Consider the following 20,081-nt stretch of genomic DNA (forward strand, 5'->3'; position numbering starts at 1 on the left):
GTGAAGATTTCTGTCTTCTGGGTTGTTGCGCCGTGTAGTCTAGTAGATGTTTACCAACGTTTCAGAGGTCATACTGCCTCCGTCATCAGAGTATGAAGATTTCTGTCTTCTGGGTTGTTGCGCTGTGTAGTCTGGTCGATGTTTACCAACGTTTCAGAGGTCATACTGCCTCCGTCATCAGAGTATGAAGATTTCTGTCCTCTGGGTTGTTGCGCTGTGTAGTCTGGTCGATGTTTACCAACGTTTCAGAGGTCATACTGCCTCCATTGTCAGAGTGTGAAGACTTCTGTCTTCTGGGTTGTTGCGCCGTGTAGTCTAGTAGATGTTTACCAATGTTTCAGAGGTCATACTGCCTCCATTGTCAGAGTGTGAAGATTTCTGTCTTCTGGGTTGTTGCGCCGTGTAGTCTAGTAGATGTTTACCAACGTTTCAGAGGTCATACTGCCTCCGTCATCAGAGTATGAAGATTTCTGTCTTCTGGGTTGTTGCGCTGTGTAGTCTGGTCGATGTTTACCAACGTTTCAGAGGTCATACTGCCTCCGTCATCAGAGTATGAAGATTTCTGTCTTCTGGGTCGTTGCGCCGTGTAGTCTAGTAGATGTTTACCAACGTTTCAGAGGTCATACTGCCTCCGTCATCAGAGTATGAAGATTGCTGTCTTCTGGGTTGTTGCGCTGTGTAGTCTGGTCGATGTTAACAAACGTTTCAGAGGTCATACTGCCTCCGTCATCAGAGTATGAAGATTTCTGTCTTCTGGGTTGTTGCGCCGTGTAGTCTGGTCGATGTTTACCAACGTTTCAGAGGTCATACTGCCTCCGTCATCATAGTATGAAGATTTCTGTCTTCTGGGTTGTTGCGCTGTGTAGTCTGGTAGATGTTTACCAACGTTTCAGAGGTCATACTGCCTCCGTCATCAGGGCGATGAGTATGAAGGTTTCTGTCTTCTGGGTTGTTGCGCTGTGTAGTCTGGTCGATGTTTACCAACGTTTCAGAGGTCATACTGCCTCCGTCATCAGAGTATGAAGATTTCTGTCCTCTCGGTTGTTGCGCTGTGTAGTCTGGTCGATGTTAACCAATGTTTCAGAGGTCATACTGCCTCCGTCATCAGAGTATGAAGATTTCTGTCTTCTGGGTTGTTGCGCTGTGTAGTCTGGTAGATGTTTACCAACGTTTCAGAGGTCATACTGCCTCCGTCATCAGAGTATGAAGATTTCTGTCTTCTGGGTTGTTGCGCTGTGTAGTCTGGTAGATGTTTACCAACGTTTCAGAGGTCATATTGCCTCCGTCATCAGAGTATGAAGATTTCTGTCTTCTGGGTTGTTGCGCTGTGTAGTCTGGTAGATGTTTACCAACGTTTCAGAGGTTATACTGCCTCCGTCATCAGAGTATGAAGATTTCTGTCTTCTGGGTTCTTGCGCTGTGTAGTCTGGTAGATGTTTACCAACGTTTCAGAGGTCATACTGCCTCCGTCATCAGAGTATGAAGATTTCTGTCTTCTGGGTTGTTGCGCTGTGTAGTCTGGTAGATGTTTACCAACGTTTCAGAGGTCATACTGCCTCCGTCATCAGAGTATGAAGATTTCTGTCTTCTGGGTTGTTGCGCCGTGTAGTCTGGTCGATGTTTACCAACGTTTCAGAGGTCATACTGCCTCCGTCATCAGAGTATGAATATTTCTGTCTTCTGGGTTGTTGCGCCGTGTAGTTTGTTAGATGTTAACCAACGTTTCAGAGGTCATACTGCCTCCGTCTTCAGGGCGCAACAACCCAGAAGACAGAAATCTTCATACTCGCCGCTGTGAAATTTATATCTTGTGTTGGGCAAGGCCGTGGTCTAGGCAACACGGAGTTTTCCTCCGTGGCATCCCAACAATTACTCCATTCACACACAGAAGAAGGCAATGGCAAACCACTTCTGGATCATCTGCCAAGAACGTATATGAACAGGTCCCAGTCCGAGAAAAGGATGGAAGGATCCTGTTCATATGGACCTGTCGTCAGACAGAACACTAAATATAATAAATAAATAGCCATATCATCTTAGTCCATACTTTCATAATACGAACATTATTTCGTCTGCATTTGTGAAATCCTCGACAATTTGTGTTGGATTTTGACGAAATTTTGTTAAAATATTCGTAAACCTCATTTTCATTTCCGTGATATTCTCGCTCGTTTCATGTCTTCTTGTACTTATAAGTTTTACTTTCACGCAACAGAAATGGCATCGCGATGTGGCGCCGACCGATGGGCGCTTCGCGCATGCGTATTAACCCGACTGGCTGGTGGATAAAAGCGTAAATATTGATCCGAGCGCCGCCAGGAACTTGATAATATTCGTATTTCTCCCCCGCTGGTGTTCGGCGAGTTTCTCGCCATTCGAATATTGACTGTGGTCAGAAACGGTGCCGGATTAATTAGTGAGGAAGATCTGGTGTTAATATCGAATACGCAACAAAGGTTTGCATTTATTATAATAATATTTTTAAATGTTACTCGGAGGTTTCGTGTTTTAGAGTTTGGAAATTTTTTTGGATTTAGCTGTTGGTACAGTTGTCCACTAAATATAATTTGATTTGTTCTTTTTTAAGTGCGAACATTTAGATTTTATTTAGATTTTGTGATATATTTATGTGCTTTGTATGTATAATTTTATTTGGTGTTTCAAATAGTGTTTATGTGTCGTACGTATGATTAATCTAGGGCATGTTTATGTGTCAAATATATTCGCAGTGAAGTAGTTTTGGAAACACCCGTTTTCTGCTCGTTTATTTAATAATACAAGCTACTGAAAAAGGGATAGTGTATGATGTAATTGGCGGTACGTTCGGAAACGTTACGACACGCCGAGGAAAGTAGGACTTCTCTCCCTCGTAGAATAAATCAATAATACAGTTTAGCAGCCGGGAAAAGTTGAACTGTGCGTGACTTTAGACCAATTTTCCAAAAAAAAAAATCTTAGAGCGTTGTAAACGTTTATACACTTTACTGTTAAATTGCATTTCAGAAACATTTGAATTATCTTACGCGTAGCATTAAAGTGGTACTAACAAACCGCATGTAGTGTAGCTGTTGCTAAGATGTCAGCCATTTTGGAATAGGACTTGAAGTAGTATTAGTGTTCTCTTTGTAAACTAGATGTGGGCTAGGAACAGTTGAATTAGTTGCTGTGTATTTCGATAAGCGGTTTCCTTTCGTGTTTCAACGTGAACTTGTTCTCCAGCTGAGCTAAGTTTTAACTAGTTTGTCACTGTTTAATTGTAATACGTTAAAGGAAGTAAACAAAGGTTTTCGTTCCGTGTAAGAGAGGTCCCCGCGATCACGGAATTGTCATGTTTAATGGTTAAGATATTCATCTGGCTGTGTACTAGTGTTTGATTAAACTTCTGTGCTGTATTTACATAAACCACACTGTTCATTAAAATGAAATTTAAATGATGTGCTTTGGAATAATCTTTATCCGTCTGTTCCTTTGTTCCGTGGCTAAACGTTCCTTCGTTGTATGGGATTATTCCTCGTGTTTTGCTGACAATTTGCTTTCAGAAGATGGCTGTCTGTGTAGTCTGTTGAGAGTTACTTCCTGTCTCCTATCTCGAGTTTAAACGATAGGATAGTTTTTAAACGATAGGACCATCACCGGATGAGAGGTGTCGATCAACATATTAAAATGGTTCACTCGGATGAATATAGGGTGCGCCACTGTAATGAACTTAGGTTGAAACATGGTTAAGCCGTGTATTGTGCAGATCTTTTGGTGTAACTCATGAACCCTTCCAGTGCCTTCGTTATCTGGTTCACAGTTCTGGTAGGCCGAGGTCTGTCTGGATCTTTTAGCAGTAATTGACTCATATAAGAAACGTTGTAGTAACATCAACAAATTACTTCTCGTTTATAATTACTTGAATTGTTGCGAGAACATCGTATAATCAGTCGATTAAAAGGTTATATAACTGTTCTTGTCTTCTTTGTAGTAGTTTTTTTACGGTAAGTGAACAGAGAACGTGGCTTATTTTGGGAATGGCGTATAGTAGACGGTCTGTATGCTGAAATTGTGAAATACTCGACAATTTGTGGTGGATTTTGACGAAATTTTGTTGGAACTTTGTGTTGAAGTTTGTATTGCGACGTTATGTGATTAGAATGGTAGAAGACGATTGTGCCTAAGCCATTGAGTGCTGATGTTTGTGAGTTATGTTTGGGATCTTTGATACGTGTGCTGTAAGAATGAGTCTTGTTAAAATATTCCTACGAAGTATTGCAATCACGTGTTAGCGGGTTTATAACAGTCGCTGGGGGCTCTAGACCAGTGGTATTCAACCTGGGGTACGCGAAGACATCTTAGGGGGTACGTGAAATTTAAAAAAAAAATATTATTTTATGATAAACATTGAATAATCGGTAATGTAATTTATTTAATTGATTTTAGATGTAGATTATATACTATGTATAACTTGAATTATACACCAACGACTTTGGGGGTATAAAGTTGAAGAGAAATTATATCTGGGGGTACGCGAACAAAAAAGGTTGAATACCTCTGCTCTAGAATGTGTGATCTCCATAACAAGTGGGGTATTTTATCGACGTATCCTAGGAAGAAAGTGATTTGCTGTAACCTAGCAGAAATCTGATAACTCACAAATCGTCTCTGCTCGTGGTTATCGCTTCTACTGGTCGATTCTGTTAAGTTATAAGTAGTAATGAATGAATTGGAGGTGTGGGCGTGAAAGACAGTCTGCTTTCAGAGCCCGGACGGGCAATGGAAGACGTCGAAAAACCTGTCAGGAGAGAGCAGGTCTCCGGATCGAAATTTAAACCCGGAAGAGTCCGGATAAATGCAACAAATGCTCGCCCAAAATAGATTCTTTTTCTTTCTTTTGTATAAATAAATCATTACTGACTTCGGGTCTTTCTTTAGAATGTCTTGCGCTCATTATCGTCACTTACTCCAGTCAACTTGTTCACGACAGTTCCGATAAATTAATAATGTGTCATCCCCATTAACTCTTGGGGGTGGGGTCTGATTCTGCACATGGCCTGCACGAAACACGCTAGAGGCTGAGGTCTCAATCGTTCGTGCACGGGGACGCGTTGCTTAAAGATTCATGCCCGCTGAATGATGCCTTAGTTCAGACTGGTCTTTCTAGCGGAACGGCATTAATGGGTCATTCATCACCATTTTAAATTTTGAGTATTCTAGGACACAATTGGATTCCAGTAGTTGTCGTTGTTTAACGTTATTTTTAAGACTTTAGCCAGAGGATTGACTCGTGACCGATGCGTCATTGAAATAAAGGCTCCTGTACCAGTGGGTTATTTTTTATTTAGTGTTCTGTCTGACGACAGGTCCATATGAACAGGATCCTTCCATCCTTTTCTCGGACTGGGACCTGTTCATATACGTTCTTGGCAGATGGTCCAGAAGTGGTTAGCCATTGCCTTCTTCTGTGTGTGAATGGAGTAATTGTTGGGATGCCACGGAGGAAAACTCCGTGTTGCCTAGACCACGGCCTTGCCCAACACAAGTTATAAATTCGGGCACCGCCGGGAATCGAACCCGAGACCCCCAGGATTACAAGGCCAGCGTTCTGACCGCTAGACCACCTCATCTTATTATTATTAGTGTTCTGTCTGACGACAGGTCCATATGAACAGGATCCTTCCATCCTTTTCTCGGACTGGGACCTGTTCATATACGTTCTTGGCAGATGATCCAGAAGTGGTTTGCCATTGCCTTCTTCTGTGTGTGAATGGAGTAATTGTTGGGATGCCACGGAGGAAAACTCCGTGTTGCCTAGACCACGGCCTTGCCCAACACAAGTTATAAATTCGGGCACCGCCGGGAATCGAACCCGAGACCCCCAGGATTACAAGGCCAGCGTTCTGACCGCTAGACCACCGTGGCTATTTCTGAATAATTTATTTATTTATTTTATTTAGTGTTCTGTCTGACGACAGGTCCATATGAACAGGATCCTTCCATCCTTTTCTCGGACTGGGACCTGTTCATATACGTTCTTGGCAGATGGTCCAGAAGTGGTTAGCCATTGCCTTCTTCTGTGTGTGAATGGAGTAATTGTTGGGATGCCACGGAGGAAGTCTCCGTGTTGCCTAGACCAGTGGTCTTCAACCTTTTATCACCCGCGTGTATGTTCGTGCCTCGTCACCACAATGGAGGACAATAAATCCGTCCCACTACACGCCATGTAGGCGCTTGGGAGGAGAGAAGGTATAGCTCCTACTCATTCTTGATCTCGGCACTAGATGGGGGTGAGTGATGAACATCACGCCTCGGCCGCGCTTGGATATGAGGCTGGATACGGTCTAGAGGAGAAATCTTCTGCTCCCGTCGGGGATCGAACCCCGGTCGTCCAGCCCGTAGCCATGATTTGTGGTCTTCACCAAATAGTAGTAAGGGTGATGAAAGCAAGGAGTGTGAAGTAGACGGGGCATGTAGCACGCATGTTAAATGAATACAAGTATTAGTCGGAGAATCTGAAGAGACACGTTTGAAAACCTAGGTGTGATGAGAGGATAATATTAAAATGGTTCTTTAAAAATGGAACTTTAGGTTGTGGGGAAATATAGGGGTATTTTGGAGGCTTTTGAAAATATATTAGTGGACGTAATGGTTGTATGTAAGGCGCAGTTCTGAGCGACTACCAGTCTCTGGATTAGGATTCTACTCTGTGAAGTTTATTTATGAATCTTGCTTAACGGGAATTAATGTTTCGGAGTGAAGGCTGCTTTGGGTGGAGATCATTTCAGTGAATATATACCGAACCTTAATCTTTCTTTTCAGCGTATACACTCGCATTAATTTATAAAGCCATAAAACTGCCCGTTTAATGTTGAATCGAAGGTAACTCCTACGGCAAGACATTTTAACGACACTGAGGGTTTATTTTGGTCATGAAGAGCTCTGTATAGTGCCGTATTGATGTGGGGTGGGCGAGGGGTGGTTCTGATCAATTTCCCTTTTCAATCCCTTGTCGTTGTTGCTGTGAGGTCGACGTGAAACTGGGCTTGTAACTGAGATGAAAAAAGGACTGGAGCAGCGGTGGAATGATATTGACAGGGGAAATCGAAAGGACTCGAGAAAAACCTGTGACAGTTTCTCAACCACAAATCCCACGTGGATTGACCTGGACTCGATCCCGAGCCTTCATTGTCTGTGCCCCGGTCCATACACTACGCTTATTTCTATGAAGGACATTGGTGTTCGGGATGTGGTGGGGGAACTGATTAGAATTCGGAGCGAGAATTAAACTCTCATTTGACCCGAGTTTTGTAGTCTCTCATACGAGGTGCGATCGGAAGGTTTCCAGACTGCGCGTATAAAAACCCGTACACTTATCTCAGGTATTAAATTCATCCATCACCCTCGAAGTAGTTCCCCTGGGAGTGAACACAACGATCCCAGCGCCGCTGCCAAGCCTGGAAGCATCCCTGGAAATCTTTCTTTGTCAGCCTGTCAAGCATCATCTGCGATTCTGCCTGAATCTCTTCTATCGTCTCAAATCTCCTTCCCTTTAGCTGAATTTTCATCTTTGGGAAGAGGAAGAAGTCACACGGAGCTTAGAAAGGAAGTTGGGGTCGGTTCTTGCAAGATCTTTGAGCTCCTGACAAACGAGAAGTCAAGTCGATTCTGCTTCTGGTCCTCAGACAGGATGCGTCGCATGTGGAGTTCTTCCTTTAGAATCAGCTGACAGGTCCCATAGCCTATCCCAACAATGTCGCACAAGTCGTTGATGGTACGACGTCGATCTTCGTAACATTTTCGGGCGTTGTGCTCGAAGATGGTCGTCCAGAACGCTCGTCATCATCGACAGAGGTTCGGCCATTTTTAAAACGTGAATGCCACACAAAAGTTTGTGCACGACCCATTGCGGACTCCCCAAATGCTTGCTTTAGCATTTCATAGGTTTCCGTAGCCGTTTTAGCGAGTCTTTGGCAAAATTTGATGCACACGCCATTCCGAAATCGCAGGATGGTCGGTGTAATGCACTACCAAAACGCCCGTAACTAAGAAACAAATGCTAATTCGATGATGCCGGCTGGCACAGTGATTCACTATGAATGTAGGCCGCACCCCCTAGCGGCAGAAGCTCGTACTACATCCGGTTCGCCCTCTATTGACACAGTCTTGAAACTTTCCGATCGCACCTCGTATTTCGTGCTCTAATAATCACTTTTAAACGTGACGTTAAGATATATTAGACGCTGACATAGTTAAATTATGCAGTTTTCATCAATTTGCTCGTGCTTCTGTCTTGTGCCTCAAATGTGTACGCCGTCATCATACTGTTAAACCGTTTAAGGGCGTTCCTTGGTATTGCCATGGCTTTATCTGAAGCCAGACTAGTAAGAAATCGTATTAGAAGCAAACTGACTGTCGTGCCATCAGTTGTTAAGAGTCGTTAAACTGAAAGACGTTTGTGCATGGTTTTATACTTCAGTTTCACACGTCGACGAGGACAAAAGTAGTTCGATCACTGATCATCTTCCACCAAGCGGTAAACTCTCGAAGACAGCAGGACATGTTTCTGTACCAAGTTTTCGGCACAACATTCGTACTTTGTTTTAAAGCTCTACGAAATCTGTTGCAACTACAGCAGTGAGCAGATAATAGCATTTAAAATATCGTCGATAAGGCTGGATCATGTGCCCCCTAGTCGACGAGATTAAAATATACAGAGCTGTACGGATGTTGAGCTCAGCTCTGTGCCTCGCTTTGACGGTGTGTGGAAACAGAGAACTGAGAATATTTGGACTTGAGAGGCAGGAAGTAACTAGAGGATTCGAGGTTTTCACAGCGGCGAGTATGAAGATTTCTGTCTTCTGGGTTGTTGCGCCGTGTAGTCTGGTAGATGTTTACCGACGTTTCAGAGGTCATACTGCCTCCATCATCAGAGTATAAGATTTCTGTCTTCTCGGTTGTTGCGCTGTGTAGTCTGGTCGATGTTGACCAACATTTCAGAGGTCATCAGAGTATGAAGATTTCCGTCTTCTGGGTTGTTGCGCCGTGTAGTCTGGTAGATGTTTACCTACGTTTCAGAGGTCATACTGCCTCCATCATCAGAGTACGAAGATTTCTGTCTTCTGGGTTGTTGCGCTGTGTAGTCTGGTAGATGTTTACCAACGTTTCAGAGGTCATACTGCCTCTGTTGTCAGAGTATGAAGATTTATGTCTTCTGGGTTGTTGCGCCGTGTAGTCTGGTAGATGTTTACCAACGTTTCAGAGGTCATACTGCCTCCATCATCAGAGTACGAAGATTTCTGTCTTGTGGGTTGTTGCGCTGTGTAGTCTGGTCGATGTTAACCAACGTTTCTGAGGTCATACTGCCTCCATCATCAGAGTATGAAGATTTCTGTCTTCTGGGTTGTTGCGCTGTGTAGTCTGGTCGATGTTTACCAACGTTTCAGAGGTCATACTGCCTCCATCATCAGAGTATGAAGATTTCTGTCTTCTGGGTTGTTGCGCTGTGTAGTCTGGTCGATGTTTACCAACGTTTCTGAGGTCATACTGCCTCCATCATCAGAGTACGAAGATTTCTGTCTTCTGGGTTGTTGCGCTGTGTAGTCTGGTCGATGTTAACCAACGTTTCTGAGGTCATACTGCCTCCATCATCAGAGTATGAAGATTTCTGTCTTCTGGGTTGTTGCGCTGTGTAGTCTGGTAGATGTTTACCAACGTTTCAGAGGTCATACTGCCTCCGTCATCAGAGTATGAAGATTTCTGTCTTCTGGGTTGTTGCGCTGTGTAGTCTGGTCGATGTTAACCAACGTTTCTGAGGTCATACTGCCTCCATCATCAGAGTATGAAGATTTCTGTCTTCTGGGTTGTTGCGCTGTGTAGTCTGGTCGATGTTAACCAACGTTTCTGAGGTCATACTGCCTCCATCATCAGAGTACGAAGATTTCTGTCTTCTGGGTTGTTGCGCTGTGTAGTCTGGTCGATGTTAACCAACGTTTCTGAGGTCATACTGCCTCCATCATCAGAGTATGAAGATTTCTGTCTTCTGGGTTGTTGCGCTGTGTAGTCTGGTAGATGTTTACCAACGTTTCAGAGGTCATACTGCCTCCGTCATCAGAGTATGAAGATTTCTGTCTTCTGGGTTGTTGCGCTGTGTAGTCTGGTCGATGTTAACCAACGTTTCTGAGGTCATACTGCCTCCATCATCAGAGTATGAAGATTTCTGTCTTCTGGGTTGTTGCGCTGTGTAGTCTGGTCGATGTTAACCAACGTTTCAGAGGTCATACTGCCTCCGTCATCAGAGTATGAAGATTTCTGTCTTCTGGGTTGTTGCGCTGTGTAGTCTGGTCGATGTTAACCAACGTTTCAGAGGTCATACTTCCTCCGTCATCAGAGTATGAAGATTTCTGTCTTCTGGGTTGTTGCGCTGTGTAGTCTGGTCGATGTTTACCAACGTTTCAGAGGTCATACTTCCTCCGTCATCAGAGTATGAAGATTTCTATCTTCTGCGTTGTTGCGCCGTGTAGTCTGGTCGATGTTTACCAACGTTTCAGAGGTCATACTGCCTCCGTCATCAGAGTATGAAGATTTCTATCTTCTGCGTTGTTGCGCCGTGTAGTCTGGTAGATGTTTACCGACGTTTCAGAGGTCATACTGCCTCCGTCATCAGAGTATGAAGATTTCTGTCTTCTGTGTTGTTGTGTCGTGTAGTCTGGTCGATGTTTACCAACGTTTCAGAGGTCTTTGCTACCTTCATCATCACCCTGACGATGGAAGCAGCACTTTTCATTGATTTGTTTTCCGCTGATGACAAATGATCAGACGGTCGTATGTGAGTGTGGCCTTCGTCGCTAACAGCAAATCGTCTCATTGTTTCTATTAAAGAGACGCCATCAGTGATAAGTTCCTCGGGTTATTTGACTGACCACTTCTTCACTTGAGTGACGTAACAAGAGTAATGCTGAGTAATCCATGGGCCACAGCCTTTCAATATTCATGTCCAAAGACGGACCTCGTGACATGTGGCCGTTGTTTTAGAACTGCATTGACACAGAGCATGACTTATTACGTAATAATGTCCGTGTGGATGAGGCGAGCTTGTTGCGAAATTGCTTTTATGAATTGCCTACGCGTTTTACAGAAATTTGTAATAAGCATCATGCCACTACAGACAGTATCATCCTATGCATATTAATCTCCTGCCATGTATAAAAAAACATCGACCTGATGACGGAGGCAGTATGACCTCTGAAACGTTGGTAAACATCTACCATTCTACACGACGCAACAACACAGAAGACAGAAATCTTCATACTCTGATGACGGAGGCAGTATGACCTCTGAAACGTCGGTAAACATCTACCAGACTACACGGCGCAACAACCCAGAAGACAGAAATCTTCATACTCTGATGACGGAGGCAGTATGACCTCTGAAACGTTGGTAAACATCGACCAGACTACACAGCGCAACAACCCAGAAGACAGAAATCTTCATACTCTGATGATGGAGGCAGTATGACCTCTGAAATGTTGGTTAACATCGACCAGACTACACAGCGCAACAACCCAGAAGACAGAAATCTTCATACTCTGATGACGGAGGCAGTATGACCCCTGAAACGTAGGTAAACATCGACTGGACTACACAGCGCAACAACCCAGAAGACACAAATCTTCATACTCTGATGACGGAGGCAGTATGACCTCTGAAACGTTGGTAAACATCTACCAGACTACACAGCGCAACAACCCAGAAGACAGAAATCTTCATACTCTGATGACGGAGGCAGTATGACCTCTGAAACGTTGGTAAACATCGACCAGACTACACAGCGCAACAACCCAGAAGACAGAAATCTTCATACTCTGATGACGGAGGCAGTATGACCTCTGAAACGTTGGTAAACGTCGACCAGACTACACGGCGCAACAACCCAGAAGACAGAAATCTTCATACTCTGATGACGGAGGCAGTATGACCTCTGAAACGTTGGTTAACATCGACCAGACTACACGGCGCAACAACCCAGAAGACAGAAATCTTCATCTCGGTGTTTATTGGTTCCGTCGATAAGGCGGGACTCGACTCACGGGAAATGTTCACGGCCTCGATCAACGACATCGCTGGTTCACGTAAACTGATCTCAAAGAAGATGTCGCCGGTTCACTTCCTTGAGTGTGAAGACGCATCAGTTTGAATAATTTTTGAATTTAATGTGCCTAAATGAGCTGCTCGTAAACACGACATGAGGCGTCATGAGTTCCGCCCAGATTATCTTCTGCACCTTTTCAAATTCAATGCTGGAACGAACCTATTTATGAAGTAGAGACAAAACAGACTTGTAGTAGTTAACGATGAATATCTCTCTGATGGTACAAAATGTTATCCAAAAAGTTTTCTTTCAAGGACATTGCGTACAACGAAGAAATTTGGATATCGTCAGTGTGGATTCCTACCTATCGATCAACTAATGGCCAAATATTATGCGTTCTGCAGTTATTGGAGACTGCAAGATGGCTTATAACTTCGAAGAGAAGTATTGTATAAAATTCAATCGAATTAGTAAATGTGTTTTAACGGAACATCTGCAACTGTTAACTTTGAAACCCAGTGTCAGTTGCTTTTATATTTACGAGGTGCGATCGGAAAGTTTCAAGACTGTGTCAATAGAGGGCGAACCGGATGTAGTGCGAGCTTCTGCCGCTAGGGTGTGCGGCCTACATTCATAGTGAATCAGTGTACCAGCCGGCATCATCGAATTAGCATTTGTTTCTTAGTTACGGGCGTTTTGGTAGTGCATTACACCGACCCTCCTGCGATTTCGGAATGGCGTGTGCATCAAATTTTGCCAAAGACTCGCCAAAACGGCTACGGAAACCTATGAAATGCTAAAGCAAGCATTTGGGGAGTCCGCAATGGGTCGTGCACAAACTTTTGTGTGGCATTCACGTTTTAAAAATGGCCGAACCTCTGTCGATGATGACGAGCGTTCTGGACGACCATCTTCGAGCATAACGCCCGAAAATGTTACGAAGATCGACGTCGTACCATCAACGACTTGTGCGACATTGTTGGGATAGGCTATGGGACCTGTCAGCTGATTCTAAAGGAAGAACTCCACATGCGACGCCAAGGCTCCTGTCTGAGGACCAGAAGCAGAATCGACTTCTCGTTTGTCAGGAGCTCAAAGATCTTGCAAAAACCGACCCCAACTTCCTTTCTAAGCTCCGTGTGACTTCTTCCTCTTCCCAAAGATGAAAATTCAGCTAAAGGGAAGGAGATTTGAGACGATAGAAGAGATTCAGGCAGAATCGCAGATGGTGCTTGACAGGCTGACAAAGAAAGATTTCCAGGGATGCTTCCAGGCTTGGCAGCGGCGCTGGGATCGTTGTGTTCACTCCCAGGGGAAGTACTTCGAGGGTGATGGATGAATTTAATACCTGAGATGAGTGTACGGGTTTTTATACGCGCAGTCTGTAAACTTTCCGATCGCACCTACGGTTTCAGTATAATTCTCGGTATAAACGGATTCTTTCAATGATAACCTGGTTTCTGGCTTCGCGCGGACTGTTCGGTAGATACCAGAACTCAGTCGAACATCGTCACCGCTGTGAAATCTCAAATCTTACACACGGGATTATTTCCTCATACAACATTAGTCAGCTGATAATTTTAATGGTTTATTCTTTGTGTTGCGGACTGAATTCTGAAATAATATTTAGACGAACTTTGCTTCAGTGGGTTAATCATGTTTCTGATTCGGAATGATTCATGAATTACATCAGCGTTTTGGCCCTTGTTGATGATGATTTTTTTTATTATTATTATTTAGTGTTCTATCTGACGACAGGTCCATATGAACAGGATCCTTCCATCCTTTTCTCGGACTGGGACCTGTTCATATACGTTCTTGGCAGATGATCCAGAAGTGGTTTGCCATTGCCTTCTTCTGTGTGTGAATGGAGTAATTGTTGGGATACCACGGAGGAAAACTCCGTGTTGCCTAGACCAAGGCCTTGCCAAACACAAGTTATAAATTCGGGCACCGCCGGGAATCGAACCCTAGACCCCAGGATTACAAGGCCAGCGTTCTAACCGCTAGACCACCTCATCTTATTATTATTTAGTGTTCTGTCTGACGACAGGTCCATATGAACAGGATCCTTCCATCCTTTTCTCGGACTGGGACCTGTTCATATACGTTCTTGGCAGATGATCCAGAAGTGGTTTGCCATTGCCTTCTTCTGTGTGTGAATGGAGTAATTGTTGGGATGCCACGGAGGAAAACTCCGTGTTGCCTAGACCACGGCCTTGCCCAACACAAGTTATAAATTCGGGCACAGCCGGGAATCGAACCCGAGACCCCAGGATTACAAGGCCAGCGTTCTAACCGCTAGACCGGAAATATAAACACTGTAGCGTATTTCTGTTAAGATAAACCTTCATTTGCTATTAGAAATGTGTCATTAATACTTGTAAGTATTCGGAACGAGCCAAGGTAAGTCGCAACCAGAATTTTGCTGTGCTGAAGTTCATAACATCGAGTAATTGCGAAGAAACGAGATATCCTGTTCTCCTGATGGGCTCGCGACTACCGTAGATGTTCCCATAAGAGAAGGTCAGTGTCGAGAGCTTTCGAAGTGCGATCCAGCAGTTCAGTAGTTGGCGTGTTCAGTTCCAGACATTTAGTGGATCTTGTAACATAGGTTTTTGAAGTTTAGTAAAGACTTAAATTAAAAGCCTGCGCGGTGCAACAACTCAGTCGAAACTTAAACCTCGCCGTGAAGACTTCAGTTCCCACAAGCCGACAAGATCCGACCCGCGCCGTCCGCTCAGAGCTTCTTACCGAGAACTGGAACGCAAAGAAATGGAGATCACAGGAAAATACAGACAGGCTTTCACGTGACCTGGAGGAGGCCGCGACAGACGGAGGGCCTTCCTGTGAAGTCTACTAGGTCCAGTAGGCATTTTGTACTGCCTTCAAGAAGTTCAACATACGAGGTGCGATCGGAAGGTTTCCAGACTGCGCGTATAAAAACCCGTACACTTATCTCAGGTATTAAATTCATCCATCACCCTCGAAGTAGTTCCCCTGGGAGTGAACACAACGATCCCAGCGCCGCTGCCAAGCCTGGAAGCATCCCTGGAAATCTTTCTTTGTCAGCCTGTCAAGCACCATCTGCGATTCTGCCTGAATCTCTTCTATCGTCTCAAATCTCCTTCCCTTTAGCTGAATTTTCATCTTTGGGAAGAGTAAGAAGTCACACGGAGCTTAGAAAGGAAGTTGGGTGCGGTTCTTGCAAGATCTTTGAGCTCCTGACAAACGAGAAGTCGATTCTGCTTCTGGTCCTCAGACAGGATGCGTCGCATGTGGAGTTCTTCCTTTAGAATCAGCTGACAGGTCCCATAGCCTATCCCAACAATGTCGCACAAGTCGTTGATGGTACGACGTCGATCTTCGTGAATGGCCTGCCGAATATTCGTAACATTTTCGGGCGTTGTGCTCGAAGATGGTCGTCCAGAACGCTCGTCATCATCGACAGAGGTTCGGCCATTTTTAAAACGTGAATGCCACACAAAAGTTTGTGCACGACCCATTGCGGACTCCCCAAATGCTTGCTTTAGCATTTCATAGGTTTCCGTAGCCGTTTTGGCGAGTCTTAGGCAAAATTTGATGCACACGCCATTCCGAAATCGCAGGAGGGCCGGTGTAATGCACTACCAAAACGCCCGTAACTAAGAAACAAATGCTAATTCGATGATGCCGGCTGGCACACTGATTCACTATGAATGTAGGCCGCACCCCCTAGCGGCAGAAGCTCGTACTACATTCTATTCGCCCTCTATTGACACAGTCTTGAAACTTTCCGATCGCACCTCGTAATGACGAGAACATTAGCGTCTTCTGTCTGCGTGTCTCGTGTTTCTTTACATCTCTTTGGTCAGAGTCCCTTAATCTGTGTCCTCCCTGTATTTTGATAGAAAGGCCATGTCTCAGCGCCTCGGAGGATCACGTGAAGACCATGGAACTGTTGAAATCTGTTAGCAGCCTAACATCGGACCTTCCGAAACGAGGAAAGTGAATGATCATCGTCAAAGGACACTGCGCTCGCATTGCATGTCACACCTTGTCGCTCAAAGAGAGAACCAACGTATGTTTGATTTGGATTATTTTTAGAGGCCACGAAATCTGAAACAGGCGGATCAGATCTCAACCGGTTTGCAGGAGGCCTCTGTTTTGAACAAAGTTCAAAGGCTGTGAAACAGAGCGGTAACATTCTCAGTGTTGTGGTTGTTCTATCGAATAACATTTGTCGACCGCTTTGTTGCAATCGATGTTTTGATGAGAGGCAGGTTCTTGTTGAGGAATTCACTCAGAACCACAATAACGGGAGCAGATTGTTAACTGAGAGGGCCTGGCGTCAAATTCTGGTTAAATGCAGGCCTTTTGTGTGTCCAGTGGAACCTTCAACGTTGTCGCATGTCTCAGAAAGGCCGTCGACGTCATCAGTTTTCACTTTTTGACGTAAATACGTCTATATTGAAGGGTCATTCGGCGAAAAAGGGAAACGTAAAAGTGTAACCTGGTTACCTAGGAAACGTCATGTTTACTCGGAATTGTTGTTACCTAGGAAACATTACATTACCTTACCTTACATTACATTACCTTACCTTACATTACCTTACCTTACCTTACAATACAATACATTACATTACATTACCTTACCTTACAATACAATACATTACATTACATTACCTTACCTTACCTTACAATACATTACATTACCTTACCTTACCTTACCTTACCTTACCTTACAATACAATACATTACATTACATTACATTACCTTACCTTACCTTACATTACCTTACATTACATTACCTTACATTACATTACATTACATTCAGCTACCACAGACCAATCTTAAGCGTAACTAATTCAAGTTAAATAAGCAAAGTCTTAATCAATCTTTACTCAATTGTAAAGCATGTATAAAGGAAATATTTAGAATAAAGCCAATATATAAACTTCCTTTCCGTATAGACGTATTTACGTCTAATTCTCCGGAACCGTGGTTCCACTGACAATTGTTCGTCTTCTTTTAAATTAGGCAGACATTTTGGTGTATCTGCTTAACGCGTTTTGAATAAACAGTTGTTATGGGAACCACACAACAACCAATAACCAGGGAACGACCGGAATTAGGACGCCAGCTGTTCGCTTACATCACGTGACCACGCGCTGTATCGATCTGCCCGCACTGCGTACAACCTTGACCTCGGTATTTTAATGTGCACAGTTGCCATTGACACACGTATTTCTTGGTGTTGAATTTCCTGTTCATCACTCGTTATTGCAACTTCAAAGTCATTGTCATACTCACTCCGTGCACCTCATCGAATCGCTCAGCCTGTACAGAAGAGAGTTCCTAAAAGACGAAGCCCTAGATGGCAGGGTAGTAGTATTACAATGGATCGTATAGAAATCTAATGGGAGATCTTGGTTGCTTTGCGTAGCGGTTGGTACCACTGGCGAGCTGCTGCGGATACAAGAACGGACATGGGGATTCCGTAGAGGACGGAGAATTTCTTGACTAGCTGAGCGACTATTAGCTTCTCAAGAAGGACTTTGCTCCATGGAGTTTGACCTACGAGTTCTGCTATCAGGGAATTATATTTCGTCCCTGTAAGATGAGAGGCGACGTAAACAAAGTCGCGTAAGGGGAAGGTCTCTTACCGCTTCCTAACCTTGTCCCTCGTCCGGTGTCATTTCGTATCACTTTTTTTGTTAAAAAGTAATAATGCAATAGCAATTATTTTATTGTTTGCAGCGATAATGGTTTGGAGCGTAATTTTAGCAAGAACTTGTTACATAAATAGTGCTTGATGTTAACAGTTATACACGCTGCTTAAGTTCTTTCTGTACAAACGATTTGGGGTGGGTGTATATCTATTGGAACAGCGCGTTCAACAGCCAGTTGACGGACTACCCATTAGGAAAACATTATTTCGTGAGTTCTGTGACTTGTAACAGTACTTCTTCTGAAGTCAACAGTTATTTTTTAATTTGTTCCTAACTTAATTTTATTTAATTACATTATATTTTAATGTATTAGGCAGAGAGAATTACAGTAATAGAGAAAGTACCTGAATGATAGCAGCGTATGTTTGCAGGACAGACAGTAATATTGCTACCACGTGTTTCAAAAGGAGTGAGAGGGGAGGGAAATTTGTTTTGACCGCCTCTGATCTTAGTTGGAATAGCCTATAGTTAGTCGGATGATGAAGAGAAAATATCTAAGTAGTTTAAAGCTGTGATACCAAGATACTGACTTTATATTTACCATGTTCAAACGGCGGTTCTTATGAAGATATGAAACCAATGCTTCAGGAATTTGATACGAGCGATCATACTAAAGATAATGTAAGTAGAATGCTTCAGATCATTAAAAAAGTATTGAGTAAATTGAAGGATGAAATTGCTGGAAAAATTATGACAATTTAGTGGAATTGAGATGATAAAGTTGCGTCATATTGTGATAAATATATATTTGTTTAAATCTTGCTAGTCTAATCACAATAAAATTTCTATATAAATATTAAAATATTACTATAATTAACATTTAAATATTTAAAATATATTAAATGATGTTCTCTATCGATCTATCTAATGTAAATCGAACATTTCGATAGAGAACATCATTTAATATATTTTAAATATTTAAATGTTAATTATAGTAATATTTAAATGTTTAATAGAAATTTTATTGTGATTAGACTGACAAGATTTAAACAAATAAACAAATATTTAGTGGAATTGTTTTCCAAAATGTGTGCTTATAAAGTAGATAGTGAAGTTGATAAGAAGAACAAAGGGATAAAGAAGTGTGTTGTTAATAACAGAATAACTTTCGTAGATTGTGAGAAATGCCTTTTCGAGGTACAGGAACGAAAAAAGAACAATGCACCTGATTAGCAGTTACGAACATGAAGTGTGTTCTGTTAAAATTAATGAAATAACATTTACCTCTCACGATAACAGGTGATACGCTTTAGAAAATGGAATTCATACTTTGCCTTGGGGACATGTGCTCCTGACTTCGAAGTGATTCTTGTGGGTGGCCTGCTGGTAGGGGAATGTGGTAACAGCTACTTCCTGCTAAACATTCGCCCGATTTCAATGGAAACAGTGTCCGTGCATGCGAAATCTTTCCAAGCTGTTCGTGTAACTAACTGCTCTTTAGGAATTTATAACGTATTAAGAGCGTCTACTGCTTTCCATACGAATGTCCTGTGTCTTGTATGCGTATGATTTGAGGTTTTCACAGCGGCGAGTATGAAGATTTCTGTCTTCTGGGTTGTTGCGCTGTGTAGTCTGGTCGATGTTTACCAACGTTTCAGAGGTCATACTGCCTCCGTCATCAGAGTATGAAGATTTCTGTCTTCTGGGTTGTTGCGCTGTGTAGTCTGGTCGATGTTTACCAACGTTTCAGAGGTCATACTGCCTCCGTCATCAGAGTATGAAGATTTCTGTCTTCTGGGTTGTTGCGCTGTGTAGTCTGGTCGATGTTTACCAACGTTTCAGAGGTCATACTGCCTCCGTCATCAGAGTATGAAGCTTTCTGTCTTCTGGGTTGTTGCGCCGTGTAGTCTGGTAGATGTTTACCAACGTTTCAGAGGTCATACTGCCTCCGTCATCAGAGTATGAAGATTTCTGTCTTCTGGGTTGTTGCGCTGTGTAGTCTGGTAAATGTTTACCAACGTTTCAGAGGTCATACTGCCTCCGTCATCAGAGTATGAAGATTTCTGTCTTCTGGGTTGTTGCGCTGTGTAGTCTGGTCGATGTTTACCAACGTTTCAGAGGTCATACTGCCTCCGTCATCAGAGTATGAAGCTTTCTGTCTTCTGGGTTGTTGCGCCGTGTAGTCTGGTAGATGTTTACCAACGTTTCAGAGGTCATACTGCCTCCGTCATCAGAGTATGAAGATTTCTGTCTTCTGGGTTGTAGCACTGTGTAGTCTGGTCGATGTTTACCAACGTTTCAGAGGTCATACTGCCTCCGTCATCAGAGTATGAAGATTTCTGTCTTCTGGGTTGTTGCGCGGT

The 20,081-nt window shown here is 43.3% G+C and overlaps 1 protein-coding gene across 4 annotated transcripts in view; it reads left to right on the plus strand.

Annotated features, from left to right (window-relative positions):
- The window catches only part of LOC110828943 (protein FAM13A), a 132,575-nt gene that overhangs the window by 41,808 nt on the left and 70,686 nt on the right, over positions 1-20,081 (plus strand). The window contains exon 1 of one of the 4 annotated variants that reach the window (XM_087347441.1): positions 2,313-2,456. The exons of the other annotated variants lie outside the window; for them this stretch is intronic. The gene's annotated coding sequence lies outside the window, so the exon portion shown is untranslated. Of the gene's footprint in view, positions 1-2,312; positions 2,457-20,081 lie in introns of those variants that run through there. 4 annotated transcript variants of the gene reach the window in all.

The sequence above is a fragment of the Zootermopsis nevadensis genome, unplaced genomic scaffold, assembly GCF_977971745.1.
Source record: "Zootermopsis nevadensis isolate Lab colony 2312 unplaced genomic scaffold, Znev_1.0 Znev_ptg000011l, whole genome shotgun sequence".
Taxonomy (NCBI): Eukaryota; Metazoa; Arthropoda; class Insecta; order Blattodea; family Termopsidae; genus Zootermopsis; species Zootermopsis nevadensis.